At 46.3% G+C, this 19,774-nt stretch overlaps 1 protein-coding gene across 1 annotated transcript in view; it reads right to left on the minus strand.

Moving 5' to 3' along the window:
- CCDC13 (coiled-coil domain containing 13) overlaps positions 1-15,368 on the minus strand; it is a 527,643-nt gene extending 512,275 nt beyond the window's left edge. Inside the window, exon 1 of the mRNA XM_069211020.1 lies at positions 15,322-15,368. The gene's annotated coding sequence lies outside the window, so the exon portion shown is untranslated. The remainder of the gene's footprint in view (positions 1-15,321) is intronic.
- Between the last annotated feature and the right edge of the window lie 4,406 nt (positions 15,369-19,774).

Below are 19,774 nucleotides of genomic sequence, written 5' to 3' on the forward strand. Positions count from 1 at the left end.
GTCAGCGGTGTTTTTGTATGTATGTCAGTGTGCATAGGTGTGTATGCCGCATTTGCGTGGTGAGTGGTGATATGCTTGTGTGTAGAAGTGTGTGAGTGCATATCTGCAGGTATGTGGAAGTGTGCGAGTGTATCTGTCGCCAGGAATGGTTATTCCTGTCACTAGGATGAGGGACCGCCAGCTTTTTCTGGTGGTCAACCGCCGGAAAAAAAAGCTGGTGGTCACCCGCATCATATTACGGCATCCGTCGTGCGGGAGGTGCTCACCTCCAGCCCGACGGCCCGCAGAAAAGTGGTGGGGCAAGCAGAGTATCGGCAGTTTGGCTTCAGCCAAACCGCCAAACTCGTAATTTTTAAGTCTAAGACTGCCACCATGGACTTGGCGGTCCGTCGTAATGAGGGCCTATATCTACCAAAGACTTTAAATTTGCATATCTCCAGTTCTACTGACTGCATTTTTGTTGTTCTGGTATAATTTTATTTATTACACTTTACTTTGTCCAAATTGGTTTGGGGTTTTCCTTATGTTGTGTTTTCACTTTATTACTGTTTGTGCATTGCAAACATGTTTTATAAGCTGCCTCTAGGTTAAGCCTGACTGCTTTTGTGCCAAGCTACCAGAGGTTTACGCACAGGTTAATTTAGTGACTTTTTGTTGTTTACCAAGACAAGGATTGGTAATGTCGTTGTCCAAGTTGGGCTTCCACCCCTCAACCAATAACCCAATTTCTTACTTAGGGAAACACCCATTACCTCTGGGTAAGTTGTGGGAGATGCGTGGGTCACAGTCGGTCCATTTCTCCCACTAAAGCTTGTAAAATGCTCCAAACCTGTACTTCCTAAAGGAACAAAGATAGCATTCGGGTCCTTGATTAAAAGAAGACCTGTATAAACATATCATTAATACAGGATAAACCATAGTCTTGGCGTGTGACTACTTTCATCTAGATAAAGTGAAAGATACACCATCCGGGGTGAAACACCTACTTTCTAAACCAACACTTTAAAGTCAGACACTCTTTGAAAGGATGCTAAACAAAGCAGCATCATTAACTTGGCCAAGTGTTGGTTTCTAGACAATAGTTTACTGGTGGGGCAAGACTTGAGGAAGAGTATAACAACATGTACGTTCCACAGAATTTAGTAGCTAGGCTCTGGTGGAACTGTAAACCTAATTGCCATCAAAAATTCAGTCACTAAAGAATGCTCAGCAACTAGATAATCTGCAATGGGCAGAAATGGCTGAGCAGTAAGAATTGACAGCCCTCTACAAGAGTCATTCAGAAGCCAAACTGGCTAGCTAGAAAACGTAAGACATAGGTAATATCTATCCCCATTCCAGACACCAGTGTGACCATCTATTCCATGCAGAGTTGCAGAGTCTGAATCTGGCCTCAGGCCTGACTGATGTAGAAGGAAGACTGCAGCGAACATCCTAGCACTTACCAGTGACTCAGGAAAGTTTCCTTCTCATGAAGCATAAGACAGCGAGCTCCACTAACAGGTGAATGTTCTCTGCTGAATCACAGAGAATCCGGCAGAAGAATTGGGGCTTCAGAACCACAGGGAACCAAACCTGGGTCCTCCACAGTGGAGTTTTCAAAACAAATTTCAGCCTTCTGCGTCCTAAGCAGTTATGTCACCCTGAAAAAAAGTTGTCAGTTGCTGACGCACAAGGGTCTTGCTTCCAACTGTAAAACAAAGGAATCTGAAAATTCAATGGAGATGCAAAGAGGTCCATTCTACAGGGATCACACATCTCTGGGAAAGTCCTGAATAGTGGTGAATCCCCTTTCCAACTAATGCAAACCCAAACACAGTGGCATTTCCAAACTGCTATCCAATTCTGCTTGCCTGGAAAGTAAACTGCTATTACTGAGGGGTTACGAGAAAGGTAACAGTGCTAAAAATCCTTTGCGATCCCAACAAGAATTTTGGGGACTTTGTACCCCTAAAAAAAATGAACTATCAAAACAACAACATGTTGTAGATGCGAAGGAGTTTGAAACCGTGAGTCTGCTGGGTGGTCAGAAAGCAGAAGAGGACGGAACCCACTAATTTCAAAACAGTTGAAGAGAATCATTTGTTCCTCCTTTCATCATTTATCTTCAGTGTTCAAGTTGCCACACAAATAACCCAGCCCCCATCAATAGCATCTGATAGATTATGAGATCAGGAATTAGGCTTTACATGGTTTGGCCATCCCAGACTTTTATGTTAAGAACCACTGTTCAAGTTCACGATGAATATTCTCCGACCTAATGTGTACATGAAGAAACCTTGAAATCTTCCCTGAACAGATGACGCCAAAAGGCATATAATTTGCCTTTCATCCTGAGGGATACTGAATCCTTTAGAAAGACTATGGTGCTCATTTTGACTTTGGTAGTAAAAAACGCCTACTGCCGCGGTGACGGCCACCAAAATACCACGACCGCAGCTACCAAGCGTCTGCCAATGTTATGAGCATAGCCGGACTACAGCCACAAGAAGGGCAGAAATCCGTCAGTGTTCATGGTGGTGGACAATGGTAAGCTGGCGCTGCTACCACAAGCACCGCCACGTCAGTAGAAAGCCGCCAGCCGTATTACGACAAGTAATATGGCCTGGCGGTGTTCTGCTGGTGGGGCGTTGCTGGAGGCAGCAGTGCCCCTTCCCATTCTCTGCCGGAAGACCTCCTCAACAAAGGTAAGTCGGGCTACCGACGTGGGAGGCGGGTAGGAGGGCGGGCGGGGTGTTGCGTGTGTGTGTCTGAGTGCATGAATGTGTGAGTGTGTGACTACGTCTGAATGTGTTGTGTTGTTTGCATGGTGTATGCGTGTGAGTGAATGCGTGTAAGAATGGTGGAGCCCAAGAGCGTGGCGTAGTGCAGGGGGCTTCTGTGTCTGTCGTGTCCGCCAACGGTAGCGGTAATGCATGCACTCAACATGTCTTTCTTCTGTCGTCCCTCCCCTTTTTGTGGTCTCCCTATTCTTGTGTGCATTAGCATCATCAGGCGGAGATGCAGTGGCACCGGAGCACCAGGGGGCTGCATCCCACATGGCCATGGAGGCCACACTACGGACTTGGACTTCACCAGTGGGACGGAGGGCGAGGGGAGCTCCACGGCAGGGACAGGAGCTGATACCAGTGACACGGACTCGTCCTCCGATGGGAGCTCTCTTGTGGTGGCGGCAACATCTGTGCCACCCCCATCTACAGGTACAGCCGCCACCCCCCCTTCCAGCACCGCCCTCCCAGCAGCCCCTCAGCCTTTGCCCCGTGCCCGCTCACCCGGGAGGGTGGGCATCACCTTCGACCCAGGCACCTCAGGCCCTGCCCTAGTCACCCCTGCTGCCCTCAGTGAGGAGGCCATTGACCTTCTCAGGTCCCTCACTGTTGGGCAGTCTACCATTTTGAATGCCATCCAGGGTGTAGAAAGGCAGTTGCAACAAACCAATGCATTCCTGGAGGGCATTCATTCTGTTCAGGCGGCCCTTCAGCGAGCTTTTCAGACTCTGGCCTCAGCACTGATGGCAGCCATTGTCCCTGTGTCTAGCCTACCCCCTCCAACTTCCTCCACCCCGACCCAATCCCCTGTACCTCAGCCTATCCCAAGCACACCTACAGACCAGCATGCACACACGTCAACACACAAGGGAAGCTCAGGCAAACATAAGCACCACACATCCCACAGGCACTCACGCAAGCATCACACACATGCAGACACACCAACATCCACTGCCTCCACTGTGTCCCCCTCCTCCTCCTCGTCTCCCTCCTCCCTCCCAGTCTCGTATACACTCACACCTGCATGCACTACCTCTACAGCCACTACGTCCCTCTCCAGCACACCCACCACCACACCCCACTCACGTGCAGTCACCACCCCCACTACCATTCACATGTCCCCTGTGTCCTCTCCCAGTGTGTCTGTGACGCCACCTCCCAAGATACACAAACGCAGGCACACACCCACCCAACAGCCATCCACCTCACGACAGCCTCCAGCGCATGCACCTTCACCCAAAGTCAGCAAACGAACACCTCCCACAACCACCACCTCATCCCCCACTCCCAAACCCCCTCCAGCTACCCGTCCCAGTGTGTCCAAAAAACTTTTTCTGTCCAACCTTGACCTCTTTCCCACACCTCCCCGTCTCCTAGATCCCGAACTAGCACCTCAGCCACAACATCTCCCGGACCAGTGGTGGCTGTAGTCACCGGAATCTGGAGTGCACCGGCCACCAGGGCAGCTAGTGTGGCACAGAGCCACAGCACAGACAGTCCCCCACCTGCGAAGCATCAGAAGTTGGCCAGTGCCCGGCGGGAGAGGAGGAAGACTCCAGCCACCAAAGCCGCTCCCAGGAGCGGTGGGAGCGTGGAGTCAGCTGTGACACCTTCCAAGGTGGGGAAAGGCCACAAGAAACCCGGCAAGTCTGGGAAGAGCAGCACGGCGGAGAAGACCGTCATCATCCCCGCTGCCCAGGAGGCCACCTCCAGCACAAGCCCAGCTGCCCAGGACAGGCCCGCCAGCACCAGCCCAGCTGCCCAGGACAGGCCCGCCAGCACACTGGGCACCATGCCCCGTCCAGAACCAGTGGAGACTGTCATCCACTAACTCAGTCCTTGGCAGGATGAAGCACTCTGGGCACCATGCCCCCTCCAGAACCAGTGGAGAGATCCATCCACTACCTCTGTCCTTAGCAGGATGAAGCACTCTGGGCCCCATGCCCCCTCCAGAACCAGTGGAGACTGTCATCCACTTGAGAGACTGTGGCTTTGCACTCCCCAGGATTGAACAGTGGGCAACCCACCCACTGTATAGACTTGAGAGACTGTGGCTTTGCAGTCCCCAGGATTGAACAGTGGGCAAATCACCCACTGTAGAGACTTGAGAGACTGTGGCTTTGCACTCCCCAGGATGGAACAGTGGGCATGTGGCCCCCTCGTGGATTTGGCGTCATGCACTCAACCGGCTGAGGTGCCCCCCCTTCCCCTCCCCCTGAGGTGCTTGTTTAGTTGCTCTCTGATGCCCCTGCAGTTTTCACTCCATCATGGTCGGGGATCTTGTGTGGGCCTTGCCCATACCGTGTGGTCCCAGTGTTCCACGGACTTTATTAGAGCACTACCTGGACTACTATGCTTGGTATATATTTAGTATATGGTGTATATGTATATTTCTGCCTACTTGCTTTTAATATATTACAATGGTTACACTCATTTTCTATTGTCTTTGCATTCTTCTGGGGGGTGTAACTGCGATGTATTGATATGCATTAGTGTGTGTGTTGTAGTGGGTGAGGGTGGGGGTGTTGCGTGTGTATGTCCCTGTTTTTTCCCTCCCCCCCTCTCCGTAGGTGCAGTACTCACCGTGGTCTTCGCCGCCGGCGTTCGTGCTCCTGGTAGAGGAGCAGGAAGACTATTGCAGGTAGAATTTGGAGTTCCGGATCCATGGCGTCCTCGTGGGCTGTGTAGAGGTGAGCGTTTTTTGTTTGGGATTCCTGTTTCCGCCATGTTTTTATCCACGGTGAATCCGCCCCAGAAAAGGTGGCGGATTGGCCTTTCATAATAGTGTGGGCGGTACATTGTCCTCCGCCTGTCTGTTGGCGGTGACCGCCAAGCTGTTTGTTTGTACTGCCGTGGGGTCGACGTGTTAAATTTGCTGTCTTTGTTGGCGGTTTCCGCCACAATCGTAATTGCTAAATTTTTACCGCCGGCCTGTTGGCGGTCTTACCGCCGCTTTAACACCGACCGCCAGGGTTGTAATGACCACCATAGATTTATGAGGCAACCTGGCCCATTGACAAGTAAATATTTTATTAAAATTCCACACCCTTGGTATTGGGATTACAAAGAGACTACATGCCCTTATAAGTTGGATCTAATGGGGGTGAGGAAGCAGTGTTGGTGTGCGGTGGGGGTGGGGGGTAAGAAATGGAACTGCCTGGGATGTGTCTTCTCTGTCAGGTGGGGAAGAAGAAATATTTTTAGCTGTTGACCCTTAAGCCCATAGAGGCTGAAATGGATGTTTGGATATATGAATGAATAGCCTGATCTAAGGCACATTTATCTTGGTCCAAAACTAAAGATGAAGCATTATGAACTATGAGGTTTACTGGGGTAGAGGCTGAGAATAGCCATGTGGGGAGACAGTGCTTGAAACAGACACCGGCAGCAGTTGCTCAATGCCCTTAAAAAAAAAAAAATCATGAACTTACTCGGGCTGCTCGCCAAGCTGACTTTTATACTTTTTTGTTATTGTGTGGAGGATATCTCAGGTGAGCTGAGAGGCAGATGTTTTCCTTTCCCAATGGCTAGGCTGCACTCTATTATTTCAACCCAACCTGTACAGGCAGGCAAGGTGACTGAGCTTCAAGGAGGCACTGCAGATGGCAGCATGCTTTCTCAAGGCAGAAGGCCAGCCTAGAGCATGTTTACAAGCCAGTGAATGCAGGGGCTGAGGTTTCACCACACAAAGAGGTCTGCATGTGGGCCTAAAGGAGAAGTGGTCCCAAGGTTGAGCTGGAGCAACAAAAGGGCACCGCCTGAAACTACAGCAGCCCGCATCACAACGTAAGGCACACCCTTGTGGGTAAGTCAAACTGTTCATTGGACACGGATATTATAAGAATGAAAGGCAGGTAAGAAGAACAAGAGTCCACTACAGAGCCACCCAAAACCAGAAAAGTAAAAGGCTATAGATATAAATAGTGCAAAGTATAAACAATAAATCAACCAATCAAATGATAATTATACTTATCTGAAGATCGCTAAACAGCAAGATAGAAGACATCATCAAAATGCAATGACAACTCATTTTGATTACCTACATGGTCATATGGACTTATGGTTCTTCTACTATGTTTGTGGGGACTTGTAGCCCTTGATACTTTTTACCCTACGTAGATTGACTACTGTTGTCAATAAATCAAGAATGGGAATGCATAATATTGCCTTTGGTCCTGCTATTGATGTAAATGTTTTTCTTTTTAAATGGTTGCCCTTTTGATGCACACAACTGCTTTACTACTGTGCAAAGGTACAATTAAGTGTTTTTAGTGTCGGACGAGGCTTATAAAACACTACGATGCTATGATATCTGAATTTGTAGAGTGTGACTTACCACTCTGAATGGAATCCAAGCGCTGGAGCAGGTCTATCACTGGGATGTGGGCGAGTGGTCAGGTGTACTGAGGTGAAGAGCCAGTTTGTCAGCTTCTTTTGGAATTCAAGAAGCAAGGAAGAGGCCCTAATAATTAGAGGGGGGCATTCCACATTTTGGGTGTTAGGCGGGAAAAGGCAAAGCCTCCAGTTCTGCTTTTGCAGATGTGGGGGGGGGGTGTGAGGGAGAGTGAGGTAGAGCGCAGGTGTCTGCTGGGATGGTGGAAATGCAGGCAGCTGTTGAGTTATGCAGGTCCTCTGTTGTGTAGAGCCTGTATGTGTGTGAGGAGTCTGAACTGGCAGTGTTTGTGCATTGGTAGCCAGTGACGATCTGAGGTGTGGGGTGGTGTGGGTGCAGTGAGTGAGGTCTACGATGAGTCTGGCTGATCTGAAGTCAGTAGAAGAGATATGTTTGAAGATTCCGGTATTGTCTAATCTGCTTGTGATGACGGCTTGAGTGGCGGTGAATCTAGAGTTCCTGGGAATTCATTTGAAGATTCTTCAGAGTATGCGAAGTATGTGGAAGCACAAGAAGCTTACTGTGTTCACCTGGGCTGCCATGCTGAGTTTATAGCCTAAGGATCTCCCCAGTTTTCTTGCGTAGTTGGTAGGAGTTGGTGTGGGGCCAAGTTCTGACGGCCATCAGGTGGAGCCCCCGGTGAAGTTTCTGTTGTCGAAAATTAGCACTTCAGTCTTGTTGGAGTTTAGTTTTGGGCAGTTGGTTTTCATCCCCTCTGCTACACTGATAACGCATTTGGTGAAGTTGGTCTGGTCCTGGTGGACATTGATAAAGATGAGCTGGGTGTCATGGGCGTAGACGGTGATGGAGATGCATTGTGCTTCGGTGACATTGATGAGTGAAGTCATGTAAATGTTGAACAGGTTTGGGTTGAGACAGGAGTCATGTGGAACTCTGCTGATCAGGTTCTTCAGTTCCGACGTATAGGGTGGGAGTATCACTCTCTGTGTCATTCCTTTGAGGTAGGAGCATATCCATTTAAGGGCCAGACCTTGAAGGCCTTTTTGTGTAGTCTTTTGATAAGGCTTGAGTGTGGCAAGGTGTTAAATGCAGATAAGAGGTCAAGAAGAAAAAATGTGGTGAGGTGGTTTCTCCTCGGTCCGGTAGGGTGCAAATCTCTTCTGTGCTGGCGATGAGTGCTGTCTCTGTGCTGTGGTTGCTTCGGAATCCAGGCTGGGTGTGGTTGAGTAGGTTAGGGAGTTCCAGATGGTTGGTGAGTTGCTGGTTGACTGTTTTCTCAATTACTTTGGCTGGGTATGGGAATAGAGAGATGCAGCAGAAGTTATTCAGTTTGCTGGGTTCGGCCAAAGGTTTCTTGAGGAGGGTCCTGACTGCTGTGTGTTTCCAGCCTCCAGGGAAAGTAGTGGCTGTGATTGAAGTTTTGATGATGTGGGTGAGATTTTTTGCTGATCAATGGTCCTCCATGTTGTAGATGTGATGGGACGTGGTTCTGCAGTAGCCCCAGAGTGGACTGTTTTCTTGATTGCAATGGTATCTTCCGCTGTAAGCGTTCTCCAGTTGGTTAGGTGGGTCCCTTGGTTGTGATGGGCAGGTTGGTGATGACGTCCTTGGGGGTTTTCAAAGTTGTTGTAAATCTTTTCAATTTTTTTGTAAAAGGAGTTGGAAAGGTTGTTGCAGACCTCCAGGGAGGGGGTGATTGATTTGGCTGAGTCTTCTGTGGTGGTGAACTTTTTCATGATGGAGAAGATCTCTTTGCCATTGTTTCAGCTGGGCTCAATCCTTTCAGTGAGGGCTCTTCTCTTGGTGTCTCTCAGGAGATGGTGTGGTAGTAGTGTCTGAATGCTGCATTGTAGGCAGATCTGGTGTCTGCTCAGTGGTTGGATCTCCATTTCCTTTCCAGCTTCTTACAGTATCTTTGGATTCCCAGAGTTTGTCTGTGTATCAGGTAGCATGCCTGTTGGTCCTGTGGTGTTTTTGAATTGTGATGGAAGCAAGTGTGTCTGCGCATGTTTTGACCCACTGGTTGAAGTTATTGATGTCCTTGTTTAGGGTGCTGGTGGTGTTGAGTTGATTTGTTTCAAGGGCATTGTGCGACGTAGCTACTGTTTTTTGTCCAGTTCTGTCTGGGCAAGGTGATGATGGTGGGTGCTTTGACTTGCGGTGTGGATATTTGAAAGCGTATGATGGAATGGTTGGACCAGGTAAGCAGCAAAGCGGTGTAGTATTTAATGTTGTTCTCGGTGGCTAAGATATATGATCTAGGGAGTGACCTGGGATATGAGTGGGATCTGTCGTTAGCTGGAAGAGACCAAATGTTGATCAGGATTTCAAGGTCATAAGAAAAGATTGTGGGGTCTTCCCAGTGGAGATCGAAGTCACTGAGTAGAATGAAATCCTTGGATTGAATGGTATGGGGAGCGATAAGGTGTGAGATAAGGTTGCTGACATTTGTTTATGGTCCTCGTGGTCTGTAGGCCAGAGTGCATTTCAGGGTGAAACTGTGATTTGTTTGGAGGCTGAAGTGCTTGTGTTCCATGAAGGGGGTGTCTGGATCCATGGAACTGGTGGATTTGATGGGGTCCTTGAAGATGTTTGCGAGTGGCCTCTCTGGTTTGTGAAGATATTCTTGCCGCGCAAGACGATATGAGGATATAACTGGGTCAGGTGAATGGGTTATCGTGAGTTTTTTTTATAAAATGGAAAGTGCATACCATGTTTAAGGATTATGGGGTGGAGGAAAGGTAGGGAAGTTATTAAAATTAAAGTAAATGAAGACATTACGTCCAACGGGATGGGATCTATTGGGAACGACATAACCAAGCTTGTAGAATTTTACCAAAACAATTCCCCTAAATTTGGTTAAAAAGCTACCACTCCTTTATGGTTAATGTAGACCTCGAGTTGCTCTGGACTGAAAGGGAAGGAGCAGCTGTACACTGCGAACAGAGAGACAATGGAAGACAGGCAGATAAAGAAGAAACAAGTGTTTTGTTCAGGCTGTTACCTGTTTTGGAATGTGTCCTTTAAATGTAATCCTATTAAAAAAAAAATTGCACCAGCTCCAGCCTTAATGTGTATAGCAGGAACATAATTATATAACCTTCCTGCATACCCGGCACACTTAGGGCGACAAAAGCACACAAACACAAACTGGTGTGGTGTGGTGAGGTGAGCAAAATAATTGATGGATTAAACCCAGAACTGTGACTGGGGGTGAATGTTTGGTTCCGAATTCCATCCATCATTTGTGTTTGTTTGCTTTTGTCGCCCTCAGTGCTCTGGGTATGCCCAGACATGGGTCCCAGGCTCACTATGCCATTGGATTCAAGCTAGCATGACTGATGAAGGGCGATACCCTGAAACCGGTCCCAAGATGCTTGTTCCCAGTCCAGGGAGGAACTGGCCTGGCAGGTCGGGCTGGACTGTTCCCATGGAAAACTGGGTCAATACTGATTTGCATATGGCTGGGTCCAAACTGGGGTGGCGAAGTGAGCTAAAAAATTGATGGATTAAACCCAGATCTGTGACTCAGGGTGAATGTTTGATTAGTTCCGCATTCTGTCCATCGTTTGTGTTTGTTTGCTTTTGTCGCCAAAAGTGTGCTGGGTATGCCCAGACATGGGTCCCAGGCTCAGTATGGCTCTGGATTCAAGCTAGCCTGGCTGATAAGGGATGATACCCTGAAACCTGTCCCAGGATGCTTGTTTCCGGTTCAGGAAGGACCTGACCTGATAGTTCGGGTCAAGACTGATTTGCATATGGCTGAGTCTAAACTGGGGTGGCGTAGTGAGCAAAAGATTTGATGGATTAAACCCAGATCTGTGGCTGGGGGTGAATGTTTGATTTGTTCCACATTCTGTCCATCATTTGTGTTTGTTTGCTTATATTCTTAAAGTCAACAGTGTTCCGGCTCTGCAGTATTAATTAGCAGCAACTTCTCCTGGGGCGGACAGCAGTCTTACCCACACCTCGCACAATTGAAGCGACCAGAGATACTGCGCGCACTTCTTCCAAGGGCGCTGGAGTGGCAGCAGTCAATTCAAGTGAGTTTTCAACATGTGAGCTGCACTCAGGAGTCGAGGAGTCTTCACTTGCAGTAGCAATTCCATGGTGACCTGAGGTTCTCAGCAGTTCTGCTTTGCAAGATTAGTCTCTTATTCCTTCTGTGACAGGGGTAGGGCTTGGGGCGGGCGAGGGTTGGGATTGATGATGAGTATCTCCTGGTGCAATCTCAAGCAGGTGCACATGGTCCACGGAGACCTCACTCCTTTCAGTGATAACTCCAACCTGGTCCCAGTGACTCCCTTTGGCATACACGTCACTGTATCTTCACAGTAGACGGGCTCCGGCCCAATCGGAACAGTGTGGTCCTTGGTGGCTGCACCTCCTGGCATAGGGGTTACAGCCCACTATTGCTCACAGGCTACATTCTTTACCTCACGGTGGCCATCATGGTTCACGGGGTTCTGTTTTCTGACTACACACAGACTCAAGCCCGATCAGCGCAGTGATGCAGAGGGCACAATTCATGGTGTCCCTCCTCAGGCACAAAGGGCTCCACAAATTAATTATTCACGGACAACAGCCTGATCTGTGCAGCAGCCGTCTCCTCTCACCTTGCAGAGGGACTCCACTTGATAAGGCTTCCCATTGCACCTCGTCCCCTCCACACACAGCCCATCTGGCAGATGACTATATTTGGGGTTTTAACTCAAGCTCCTCTTCTTATAGTCAATCCCCAAGACACCAAATGTAATTTAGAGTATAAATCTTTGAAGTTTATGTCGGTGGTCTGCTTTTTTTTTTTTTTTTTTTAAGTGTCCTCCCTTCCGCCCTCTGCCTCCTCTTGAAATCTGTCCTTCACAGAAGGAGTAGTTCCGAAGCTGATAGCCCTACAACACAGACCACAAAGTGACTAGCTTTCATACCTGGATGTCAGCCAAAGTGATATGTATATCAAAATTGTAGCCCAGGACCCTAACCCTACTTTTTATGATTCTCATATAAGCCCAATCTCCTCCTCTCCTTCCTGAGATGTGCCCAGGCCCCCATCCTTGTGACCTCTTGCTGAATCAAAGAGCACCCTTTGAAGTGCAACGGAGAAGCCTGGCTCTCCCCTCTACAGTGTATGTCCCACCCAGTGCACAGGAATTCAGCAATGTACAAATGTCTGGAGAGATTTCTCTACCTTCTCTCCATGTTTCATCATGCAGACCTAGGTATCCCATAATGGGTCCCTCCACGTATTGAGCCATCGACAGGCAACCTTTCACCCAGTACATATATTCACCCTACACACACACACACTGCACAGCACTGTATACTTCATGTGCTATAGCACCTACAGGCACACACATATATCCAGCCCATACATTCAATATGCACATACAGCACAGTAATGCATCCTTCAATATTGTACCAATTACAGGCACAAATACACCCAGCACATGAACTCACCATGCACACAGGGCACAGCATTATTTCCTTCATGTACTGTATCACTCAAAGGCACACATAACTGGGCGCATGCACTCAGCATGGACACACTGCTCAATACTGCAATACCTCTGTATGGTCCCCTCCCCAAGCACACATATACCCAAAGCAGACACACTACTCCTGCACTGCACAGCACTTCGCAACAAACTGATGTAGGTCAAGATTGAGTTACAGGCACAGCAGCAGAACTTTAAAAATGAGTGAGCCAGTAGGCCTCACTCTAGTGACACAGGTTAAGAAGCATTTGGAATGCAATGGGTCTCGCATTTGCTTGCATTATAGCTATTGGCGTTGTAAATTCATAACTGAACTTTTCTTGCCAACTAAATTAGTCAACCCCACCTCAGAATTTGGTCTTTTACTGCCACATAATTCCTGTGACCCTGCATATAACTAAAGCACTTCCATTTACCTTCTTCCTTTATCTCCAGCAAAAAATGAAAATTTTGCCATTTAGCGTTATAATTTAAATCTGCCATGCTAATTCCAATAGAATACCACTTTCACCACTCCACCATCAGAGTTGCTTGTTGGCTAACCCAATTCCCAAAACAAGACAGCCGGAAAGAAGTAACGAGAGAAATAACCTAAAGAGGTCAACCAAACGTATCAAGAGTGTTCAAACAGTGAAAGTGTAATAAGGATGTTAAGTTGGCCTGAATCATGGTCATAATTGCAACAAGGAGAGTAAGAATCATGGCCATGTTACCATGAAAGGCATAACCACAAGAAAAAAATGTCATAGTACTGCAGTGTAACCATATATCTAGCCCCTGGAGGACATACTGCATTACACATTTTAAGGACTACAAGACCCACTGCAATATTACAAACAAGACCCTTAAAACACAAACTACTCTCTACTGTACAACAAAAGTTCTAGCGATGAGAGAGGTTGAAAATACACTGAATGGAGGGAGGGGTTATTATTTTAGGGTCCCCACTAACCTAGTGTGGGGACCCATAGATGACCTGGACAGTAAAAGCGCGTTGTGGTGAATGTTTTGTAGGTGGTCCCATTGTCCTAGGTCCACCACAAACTGAGTTATTGACAAAAATGTTTTGAAAAAGAATGCTTCCTAAGCATTACGGGGTGACTTTTCCCCGAGTGCAGTGAATATTGTAGTATTGGCTCTCCCACTGTGCCGGGAGAGCTGCGTTGCAGAACACTCTGATTAAGTAACAGTGTGAACAATGTGACCAGCGCTCCAATCCCGCTGCTGGAGTTAGCGGTGTTGGCGCTATGAGCACCTTGGCCACCATCGACAAAAGAAAAAAAAAAAAGAGTTCATCCACGCTGAAGTATATTGGCAATAGTGCAATTATCCTTGTAACAGGGTCAGTCTGCAAGGTGGTAACAAAACCGCTCCAAAGCGGGACAAAAGTACAGCAATTACCAATGACATCAAGGGATTTTTGAAAGGCAAGCCCACAAACGGGTGAAAGTGATTGGCTTGGTTAGAAGCCCACAATACTTACAATAGGTCAAAGCACTTGCGCTCAACCTAAAAAGTTCACTCCTGCTGATCACTACACTGTATGCTGCTGCCACCACCACACTCGGTCCGGCAGCTTAACTCCGGGTGAAGGCAGTAGTCGCTCACAACTATGAGGGTAGCATTTTAGGTACCCCTCCCAGTCCAACAGCACTGCAATCCGTGAGACAGGCCTATGCAAACGTATGATCTGTGTTTGCGTATGACAACCAAAATAAACATTAGGGATCCAGGCATCAGTACAATTGATCACTTCAGACAGGAGTGCATACCCATTATCATGCAGAGGACTTTACAGGCCCAACACTATGTTATACTTTGTTTTGTTATACTTTGTGTAACAGATTTTTAAATTAATGACAAACACATTCATTCACAGTACTTTCTGTTAAAGCTAGCGACCTCACACTACTAAATATACACGTTACTAATTCCCAGTGCCTCATCCACTATTTCCCAGTGCACCATCAACTATTCAAATCAGTAATCGTGGGGTTACATGCACACACACATCTGAAGCGATCCCATTAACAAACTGAGGTTTCCTATTAAAACAAAAGATGTGTAACAAGGTTAACTTGAATATATCTCAGGTGTGAGCATTATGTTTTATATGCAGCTCCCAATAGGTAAAAGTCAACAAAGGAGTTACAGAATACATCGGCTATATGTCTGACCTCGCCACCACACTCATTGGCCCCGCCAATCTAACTCAAGATTATAGACCCCGTAAGCTTTAAGCATTTGGGCCGCTGTTAAAAAATGTTCGTTATGTTTAACTAAGATGGAAGCAACATTTACTGGGCACAAATATTACCATAAGGCTACAGTACCTCTGATTGTTTCAGTGGCGACGTGTACGTTTTCAAGTTGACTTAATGTCAGCGATCTCAATCTTTCCAGTTATGGGCTTTGCTCTTTTTAAATGCATGATTATTTAATCATTTGTCTGTCTAGTAAGGTGGGGTAAATTGAACAAAAGGCGAAATTTCGAAAATGCACAGATTTGTTGAATTAAATTACTGCCCGGTTAAGTTGCGTCTTGGCAACATGAAGGCATCTCGTAACCCTAGTGACGGGGGGAGTTGCCTACTGTCTCACACGGAAAACAGTCTACCCGCTACAGTGACTTTAGCTTTCCAGCAGTACGCATACACAACAACCATCAGAAATCATGCAAGAGGTTTCCGGACGTGGGTCTTACCTCCGCCTCCCGACAGAAAACCTTAAAATCCGATTTATCCTGCTTTGCTCCCCTCTATAAACGACTATAAACATTTAAGGGACACTTACCAATTTCATTAGATGAAAGAAGTGAGAACCAATCCGAAAGCGGGAGCTCGCTAATTGGCAGGCAAATGGGAGGTGCTGAAGAGTCCTTGTGGATGAATTGCCAGGAGAATCCTGCGATTGGTTAGTTAAAACCCCGCCCCGGAAAATCGTCATATTTGCTCTGGAAGAGGAGGCACACTTTTTTTTTTCTATGTATGTATCGGAAGAGATCATTTAGTTGCATGGGAAGTAAATGTCCTTCCGCATTAGAACTTGTAGTCCACGCCGCGTACGACTTTTACGAACGGTGACATGCTGTGACTTTTGTGGTTGTGAGAATAATTGGAAAGGTTTTAATCGCTGGTAAATCCGTACTAATATGTGGGCTAAGTGAGAAATACCAGGTATTCCATGAGCTGGAAAAAGATAAAAACAAAACCAGAAGAGGTAAAAGGGGTATTGTGATATGGCTCAAGGAGGAGTTCTCTCTAAGAGTCCGCTCAACATCTTTTAATCTAGAGATAATTGAAATGCTATTCTAGAAAAAAGGAACCCGCGGAGACTGTAGAGTTGGTCAGTTACTCCCGAATTAAGCGGACGGTGAGATTTGAAACAAAACACATCTTTTCTTTACCTGTCGTCACTTAAAAAATTCTCCAATCGGACGTACGTCAGTGAAGAACTGAGCTGATTTTTTCAAATTATTCCACTTCTGTGTTGCGAGGTGTTAGTATATACCACTATGTAAGACAAAAAGGTCTTTTTAGCTTTCCACCATCTTAAAAAAAAAAGAAAAAAAAACACCACTTCAATGGAAGTAATTAGTGAAATTACATCCCCCAATTATTATTTTGGTACATTTTCGGCTTATTTGTTCTCGGATGTTCGCATGCATAGTGCAGACGTAGTTGGATTGTAACATAAAGTCTAAGAAAGCAACTACGCAAACATGCAGACAACCTAGCCTATTTCGTAATGGTAAAGATTCATGGAAAGCCAGGCACCAGGGTTCAAGAGAGACTCAATAACACCTAGTGAAAAATGGACTAGGTCTATGGCAGGACCGGAGACTTCAGATTATGCAGTATTTTCTCTGCTTTATTTACAACAGCAGCCATGTCACACAACTGTAAAGATACTAGTGCAGTAAATCGAAGACTACAGGAGTCATAATCCACAAAAAAAACAAGTCCTTTGAAACAACATTAACCATCCAGCAATCACTATGCCGGTAGCCCAGTAAACAGTTGTAGAATTATGTAATCTGACTCCACTTTGCTGTTTGGCGGCCATATTATGTATTTTTGTCACTAGGTTTTGAATCTATTGTTTTGCACTAATTTTAGTATTTCATTTTATGTCACGTAATCATTTATTTTGCAGTCATCCTTTACCGCGCAGGCCTTCCGGTTGGCTGCTGCTTTGTTTCTTGGCTCCTGTGATACATGTATTAAATTTTATCCCAGGAACGGTAAGAGGTTTTTTGTCCCTCCTGCGCTGCCTCAGTTTTGAGCTCCATATCGAGGAGATTTGGCGGCGGTCTCACCTTTCTCCTTTGACACTTGCAACCCCCTTTTCCCCTACCTTCGACATGACCATCTCTCTCCCTTGAGAGCAAGGGCGTAGCTTCAGGGGAATGTTTGGGATATTACTCTCCCTATTAAATACATTCATCAATAAATAGTTGAGCACTGGAGTTTTCAGTTGGGTATGGTGAGGTGTTTGATTCACCAGGGATTTTTAAATATTCAGACAAACACACACGTCTGTTTTGAAGGTCTTAAAACTACTTATTTCACAAAGTACTGTTTTAAGTACCCTTATGTTGTGAAGGACGGCACTGGCACAGAGATGATTTCGTAGTTAGTTTATTTTCAGTTCCAGTAACAGATGTGACCTCCACCTCAGCCAGCTCCCAGTAACCATCTGAGGCAGAATGTCACGGTTCCCATGACAATCTACAAAGATTCTATTAATAAAACACACATTATAACATATCCTCCTCCTTTATATAAAAGCCCCCCACCCCTCTTGGTTCTCAACTTAAAGGTTACTATAACTTATCCAAAACAAAACAAAGTCAGATTGAAACTTGACTTATGATAGACATAACTTAAAACATGACTACTTTACATAATCTTTTAAGTATAAAGGAGGACGCCTTTGTCTCTGCTCCTTCGAATGCAAACGACCCTCCCCGGGACTCTGTTCAAACTCCGGAATATTCTGAGGAGACTCAACCTCTGATGTTTGAGAGATTGTCACACGCTCATCTTCTGAACTCCGAGAAGTTGACATCCCACTTTTGTCCAAATTCTTCGGTGCTCCAACTATGGACCTAGCGGTCTCATCATCAAATGTTAGAGAGCATGACTCACCCTCTTTTCTATAACTCTGACTTTCTGAGAGCACACCTTCATCCTCCATCAACATAGACCCCTCACATTCACTCCTCTGTGTACCGTACTGCGAGCCCTGCACACCAAATCTAACTACCCTCCTAAGATTCCACTTTTCACCATTTTCCAACACAATGTGCCATCTCCCAATATCCTTAACTTTAAACGGCCCTCGAAACTTGTTTAATCCTCCAATACATCGTCCAGATTTTATTTTTACCCAATCGCCAGGGACAATTTTGTTACTGTGTTTTCTTGCTCCCTGTTGGCATTCCTGCACACCTCCATTCCCTTCCAATAAAGGTTTTAACCAAAACGGTGTCAACTTGGTACTAGGCTTCCGACCACGCATTAACTCAAAAGGCGAAGATACAAGTGTGTTGTTCTCCGTAGTCCGATATACCCACACTAAATCACTCACGACCTTCCCTACACATAGTCTATTCACCAAGGCTAGTTGAATGGCTCCCTTAACCATCCTATTAGCCCTTTCTACTGCACCGTTACCTTGAGGATTATAAAGAGAAGTGCGTGCATGTTTCACGCCGCACTCACTTAAAAATTGTTTCATACGATGTGATGTAAGTTGAGTACCGTTATCGGTGACAAGACAGTCTGGGTAACCTTCCTCACCAAAGATTTCAGATAATATCTTTATTGTAGAAGCAGTCGTCACTTCCGCCATGAACTTCACGACTAGCCACTTGGTATTCAGATCAACCAAGACAAAAGCAAACCTCTGATTGTAATTCACACCTGCAATTGGACCAATAAAATCACCACAGACTGTGTGCCACGCTATGCCTGGATCCTGCATGGTCCCACACATGGATTGCTTACCCACCTTCAACCTTTTCTCACTTTCAATGCACTCAGAACACCTCTCTACCCAGTTTACTACATCATCGTCCATTCCTGGCCACCAAAACTCAGCTCTGAGACGTTTTTTTGACATAGTTTGCCCTAAATGTCCTTCGTGGGCAATATCAAATAACTTTTTCCTGACACCTAACGGGGGTATCAACCTTTCTCCCGTACCAAAACTTTGCTGTCTAAAATAGACAATTCATCCAAAACTTTCCCAAATGGCCTAAGAGCTGTGGGTAACATACTTTCTCTCTTTCCTCCTTCCACTATCATCTTGAGTACTCCCTTCAACACTTCATCATGTGTCATCGCTTGTGCCCACTCCTCTTTACTCACAGCCCCCAAGGTCCAGTGTACTACATCACAAACACTTGCAACTGCCCCTTCACTCTCATACTTTAACACGCCTTCTTCGTCAACCGACTTCCAATCCAAAGGTAAACGTGATAGGCAGTCTGCCTGCACATTCTTCCGCCCAGGTACATATTCTAGAACATAAATGTATTCCTGTAATCTAGCTGCTAACCGAGCCAGTCTTGCCGAACCCTTGCCAGCCCCACCAGAAGAAAAAAATCTTCATCAAAGGTTTGTGGTCCGAACGTAATGTCACTCGCATTCCCCATATGTAAACTCTGAAGTACTCCATACCCCAAGCTGCAGCCAAAGCTTCCCTCTCAATAAAGGAATAATTGCGCTCAGAATTTGTTAAGGAACTCAAAGCAAATGCAACGGTCTTTTCACCTGTTGGATGTATCTGCGCAAACACTGCTCCTATACCGTATGCACTCGCATCCACAGTAATTACTGATCTCTTCCCTGTATCAAAAGGGGTAAGTATGCCGGCAGCACACACCTCCTCCTTTATGGCCTCAAAACACCCTTGTTGCGTGTTAGACCACAAAAATCTTACACCCTTCCTCAATAACATTTTCAGTACCTCCGTCTTAGAAGCAAAATTCTTCACAAATTTTGAATAATAATCTATCATTCCTAAAAAGGACCTCAACTGATCTTTGTCTTCAGGCGGTGGAGCCAACCTAATAGCATCTAATAAGTTACTCTTAGGCTTGATACCATCACCCGAGAGGGTATGCCCAAGATATTCTATCTCCCTGACCA

This window comes from Pleurodeles waltl, chromosome 10, assembly GCF_031143425.1.
Source record: "Pleurodeles waltl isolate 20211129_DDA chromosome 10, aPleWal1.hap1.20221129, whole genome shotgun sequence".
NCBI classification, from domain to species: domain Eukaryota; kingdom Metazoa; phylum Chordata; class Amphibia; order Caudata; family Salamandridae; genus Pleurodeles; species Pleurodeles waltl.